Source organism: Cydia splendana, chromosome 23 (assembly GCF_910591565.1).
Source record: "Cydia splendana chromosome 23, ilCydSple1.2, whole genome shotgun sequence".
Lineage (NCBI taxonomy): Eukaryota > Metazoa > Arthropoda > Insecta > Lepidoptera > Tortricidae > Cydia > Cydia splendana.
In genome coordinates, this window is record NC_085982.1 from 10,533,431 (window position 1) to 10,539,215 (window position 5,785).

Genomic DNA, 5,785 nt, shown 5'->3' on the forward strand with positions numbered 1-5,785 from the left:
TAATTCTTCCTAGTATACTAACCAAAAAGGCCGAATAGCTGGTATAAGGTCTTTTAACTTAGGATTTCAAGTGCGAATTATACATTGTTACTAAGCAAAAAGACAGCATGTGACATATACGGCGTTTTTACCTAGTTTCTACTTCGTAACTAAGTTAGAACGCCGCATAACGCATGTTTACCGCCTTCTTGACTAGTACGACCTACACATTTTTAAGCTTAATACTAATCTAAAGTGTTTTTTATAAAATTAAAAAAAACTGAGGTGTTTAGAAACATACTATAAATACCTAAAATAAGTACATATATATACCTACCACATACAAAAAGAAAAAATGGAAAAAGTTTTTCCGTTTCGTAGAAATTCAAGAAAGAAGTTTGGGTTGGTTTTTTACGATTATCTCGAAACTAGCTTTTGTCGAAAAACTGCCTTTTAGACTAGGACGGCAGCACATGTTGCATATATATTATCAATCGGCTTTCAAAGCCCTTCATTTTGATACCCTACTCGATAGGTTTGCACGATATTTTTTTCTAAAGGTTGCGTAATATGGCGTATTAAGTCCGCCATATTGTTTTTATAATGACGTCACATAGCCTATGTTACCCGGGATGACGCTTACGTCATCCTAATGATGTATCATACGTCTAAATCGGTTAAGGCATTCAGAAGTTAAGGTGGAATAAAGAAACTCACATACATACAAACATGAACGCTGAAAACAATACACTCTTTTTGTTTGGGCAGTCGTGTAAAAATAAGTCCGATTCTGATTTATTTACATTACGATATGATTTTCATCTCATTTTGATACGAGCTTGATACGTGTCAACGTACATCTCACACGCACCAATAAGTGCGAGCGAGATGCCTGATGCGCGACTTGATAGTCCTGATTGTATTCCCATCAACATTTCCATGCACTACTTCGATGGTTGGCGTTTCTCCTCAAACTTCCTGAGGCCCTACTGCGTTCGACACGTTGCCTCTCTGTAGCACTTGTAAATTCGTAGGTAAGTGTGAGAGGGAGGCAACATGTCGAACGTGGTTGGCGGTAGGTCTGCCTCGCATACAAAACTGTGGAATAAACTGTCGCCTGCGGTATTTCCAGATCGTCAGGACCTTCGAACTGGCGATGCAGGTCTCCCAATAGGTCTCCATGGGTAACTATTTTGACGACCGGTCTGGCCTATTTGGTAGTGACCCTGCCTGTGAAGCCGATGGTCCTGGGTTCGAATCCCAGTAAGGGCATTTATTTGTGTGATGACACAGATATTTGTTCCTGAGTCATGGTTGTTTTTCTATGTATTTATATATTATATATATCGTTGTCTGAGTACCCACAACACAAGCCTTCTTGAGCTTACTGTGGGACTTAGTCAATTTGTGTAAAAATGTCCCATAATCATCTTCCTCGCGTTATCCCGGCATTTTGCCACGGCTCATGGGAGCCTGGGGTCCGCTTGGCAACTAATCCCGAGAATTGGCGTAGGCACTAGTTTTCACGAAAGCGACTGCCATCTGACCTTTCAACCCAGAGGGTAAACTAGGCCATATTGGGATTAGTCCGGTTTCCTCACGATGTTTTCCTTCACCGAAAAGCGACTGGTAAATATCAAATGATATTTCGTACATAAGTTCCAAAAAACTCATTGGTACGAGCCGGGGTTCGAACCCGCAACCTCCGGATTGAAAGTCGCACGCTCTTACCGCTAGGCCACAAGCGCTTCTCAAAAATGTCCCATAGTATTTATTATTTATTTATTATCGTTTGCCGCCAATATCATAAAAAGATACGAGCTTTTGCCGTGTGAACATGCAACATGCATCTCACGCGCACTGACAAGTGCGAGCAAGATGCCGGATGAGACTCCTCATTGCATTATGTGACTTTAGGCCTGATTTAGACGGCGCGCGAACTCGCATGCGATTTTAGTTACATTGCGGACTGTTGGTCACGGCCAATTCAACCGACCGATCAAAAACCGCAATGTAAGGGCTGATTTAGACGGCGCGCGAACTCGCATGCGATTTTAGTTACATTGCGGACTGATGGTCACGGCCAATTCAACCGACCGATCAAAAACTGCAATGTAAGGGCTGATTTAGACGGCGCGCGAACTCGCATGCGATTTTAGTGTCATGGCGGACTGTTGGTTACGTGCAATTCAACGGACCGATCAAAAACCGCAATGTAATGAAACTAAATGAGCCCTAATGAAACTCGCATGCGAGTTCTCGCATCGTCTAAATGAGCCCTAATGAAACTCGCATGCGAGTTCTCGCATCGTCTAAATCAGCGCCCTAACGCTGATTGGTGCGCACGATCAAGGTCGTATCAAAATTAAATAAAAACTATAGAATCAGAATTGCCTTGTAGTTTAGTCACACAGATGTCACATTCAACAGTTAATGCGTTCGAGCATAATGTAGATTCTGATTTCGATAATTTGTGGTACAAGTGATGAGAGTTCGCGTAAGCGGAGACGGGAGCGGTAAGTTCATGTTGAAGTTCCTGACGATAATTATTTACTACTGGCTTCTGGCGGCGACTTTGTCTGCGTGAAATGATGATGATTGATAAAAACTATCCTATGTCCTTTTTTGGGCCTCAAACTATCTCCATGCGAAATTTCATCTAGCTTGGTTCAGCGGTTTAAACGCGAAGAGGTAACAGACAGACTGATAGACAGATAGATGGAATTACTTTCCGCATTTTAAACATTAGTAAGGATCAGGCTTATTACTATTACTAGCGACCCGCCCAGGCTTCGCACGGGTTAACAAATTATACACTTAAACTTTCCTCAAGAATCATTCTATTGATAGGTGAAAACCGTATGAAAATCTGTTCAGTAGTTTTTGAGTTTATCGCAAACATACAAACACACAAACAGACAGACGGTGCGCGGGACTTTGTTTTTTTATAAGGTGTAGTGGTACGGTCAAGACTTTAAGGTAAAATTGAAACTGGCACATAATATAAGTACTTATGTACTTAAATAATTTAGTTACCTATTGTATCAATTTGTCACAAAAATTTAGTATAATTTTTGGGTTTCTCCCTCTCGTTCTATTTACTTTAACCTTACCCAGCGACAATTTGCCTGCTATTATTTGCTTGCAAATAAAATATAGTGTCAGTTCAACAAAACGGTCTCGCCTCTAAATTGGACCACAGTCTCTTATAAAATGGAGTCGTAAAGATACGCATACATTATCTCGTTGTCCCCAATTAGTTTTAATTACTTTTCTGTTTTATTGTCTCCAGAAAATAAGAGGTCAGAATTAAAATGTGTTGTGAAATAAAAAGGCATGCAAATACAAATTGTTATGCCTTATATTTATTTGTATTTTTTCATCACACTCGCTCAGTAAATGTGGAATTGCACGCAGGTTTAGCGGGAGTTATAGAAAAAGCGTTTTCCCTAGGGAGTTATGAAGTTTCTAGTAAAATAATGAACAGTTTTTTGTGTTTATACTTAATTTTTGTATCGCAAGTGTGATGAAAAACATTGTGTGTAACTCGAGGCGTAATAATATTGCAAACTCGAGGCAAGCCGTCGCGATTTAACTTACTCTCGTTTGCAATATTCAACTTACGCCCCATGTTGCACAATGTACTATATTGTGTACCTATGCTTTAATTCAATGCATTAAAACTTACATTTTAAATATCTTTTATTACTTTAAGGGTATTTGATGGCAACCATGATGTGACGTAGTTTTAGAAATATTTTTTTTTTTTTTTTTTTTTAAACATACTTACCCTTCTTTTCCTAATCCAAAGGTACTTTACCTTTGATTTATTACATATCTATGCATAGACTGTATCCATTGCTGTACGGTATTTTTTGTTGATAACAGTGGTCATTTTTAGGTTGATCTAATAATGAACTAAAAAAAACCGGCCATGTGCGAGTCGGACTCGCTCACGAAGGGTTCCGTAGCATTTACGCAAAAAACGGCAAAAAAATCACGTTCATTGTATGGGAGCCCCACTTAAATTTTAATTATATTCTGTTTTTATTATTTGTTGTTATAGCGGCAACAGTAGGTAATACATCATCTGTGAAAAATTATACTGCCTAGCTATCACGGTTCATGAGATACAGCCTGGTGACAGACAGACAGACAAACGGACATACGGACAGACGTACAGCGGATTCTTAGTAATACCCGTTTTTACCCTTTGGGTACGGAACCCTAAAAAGCAGATATACTTATATTTAACTCCGGCCATCGAATTGTTATGCAAATTCCAGTTTAAAGCCTGAATTTTAATCGAAATACTACATTATTCAGCAAATAGTTAAACTAAATCTAAATAATGTTTAGCACTTGAGACGTCTACGGTGGAGTGTAGTTGAAATTATGTACATTTACTCATTGACGTGTTAAGTAAAGTTTAGTTTACAACTATTTAGTTATGATTAAGTTTGTTGATATACAGTTGAGGGTAGATGAAAACATTACATGATCAAATAATGTAGGTTAAAGTCAGGTCGTTCAGTGACTGATTCAGGCGGTTTTGTATTTGGTTGGTTGACCAATAAATGTTATAACTACCCTATTGTCCAAATTGTTTGTTTACTTTTATTTACGTACCGTAAAACGGGGTGAGTAGGTTTCGCGAGGAGAGGTGGGTTATGAATGGGGAGAGAAGGTTTGAGAGGGGGGGTGAGAAGGGATTTTAAGGCTACTGCTACAAAAATAATGTATTCCAATTTAAAATGGAGCTATAGTAATACGCATAATAAAAACAAATCGATCCAACAATCGTCCAAAATCACCTTTGTATGAAAACCCCTCTCACCCCAAATACGAGGCACTACGGAGTGAGGTGGGTTTTCCTCTTTATAGTCAAAGTTATGAAATGGAACTACCCGAAATAAAATAAAAACTAAAATACAAACGTCCGGAACACTTATTATATACACCATTCAGTTTTCATATGTAAAAATAAAATGTTATCGAGGTTTGAATTTCAGTTTTGACCTTACTCACCCCATTTTACGGTACCTAAAGATACAGCGTATAGACAGTTAGAGGGAGAGCTAGTCACGGAAATAGGTATGCAATTTAAAGAGTAACGAAATCCCTCTAGTTAGTATGCCATACTATCATTATTAATTAATCTGGGCGCCTGGCAGCTGTCTAGCGGTGGGTGTGGGAGTGGATGGGCAACAAAGTGGTTGTAAAATCAATTGAAGGTGTGCAATTTATAGAGCTCTGTGTTTGGTGTGATATAATAGCTAATTATGTATTTAATTCAAATATAACAATGCCAGGCGTTTTATTTGGGGGAAAAGTAGTGCCAGGCGATGAAAATACACAATCACTTGTGCGCCTGCAGGAAGATCACGAGCAAATTGCACTTGACTCACAATCTATGCGTAAAGCAATTGTGAGTACTTCCTGCAGGCGCACAAGTGATTGTGTATTTTCATCGCCTGGCACTACTTTTCCCATCCCATACTAACTAGAGGGATTTCGTTGCTCTATAAATTGCATACCTATTGCCGTGGCTAGCTCTTAGACCAAGTGTTAATGCTACAGATGAAGTGCATACTTATTTCCCATCGTATTTTCACGGAAACGTACGAACGTGTCTTGCTATTACAGTCAGTCTCGGTACAAAAGGTACTGAGGTTGACCGAAGTAGCTTGACAAATACGAACGAAGAAAATACGATGGAATACAATTATGCACTACATACATGTAGTTGTTCTTTTATAAAGTTAGGTACTTTTGAGAATGGTTTAAGTCCACCTTTTGTACTGTA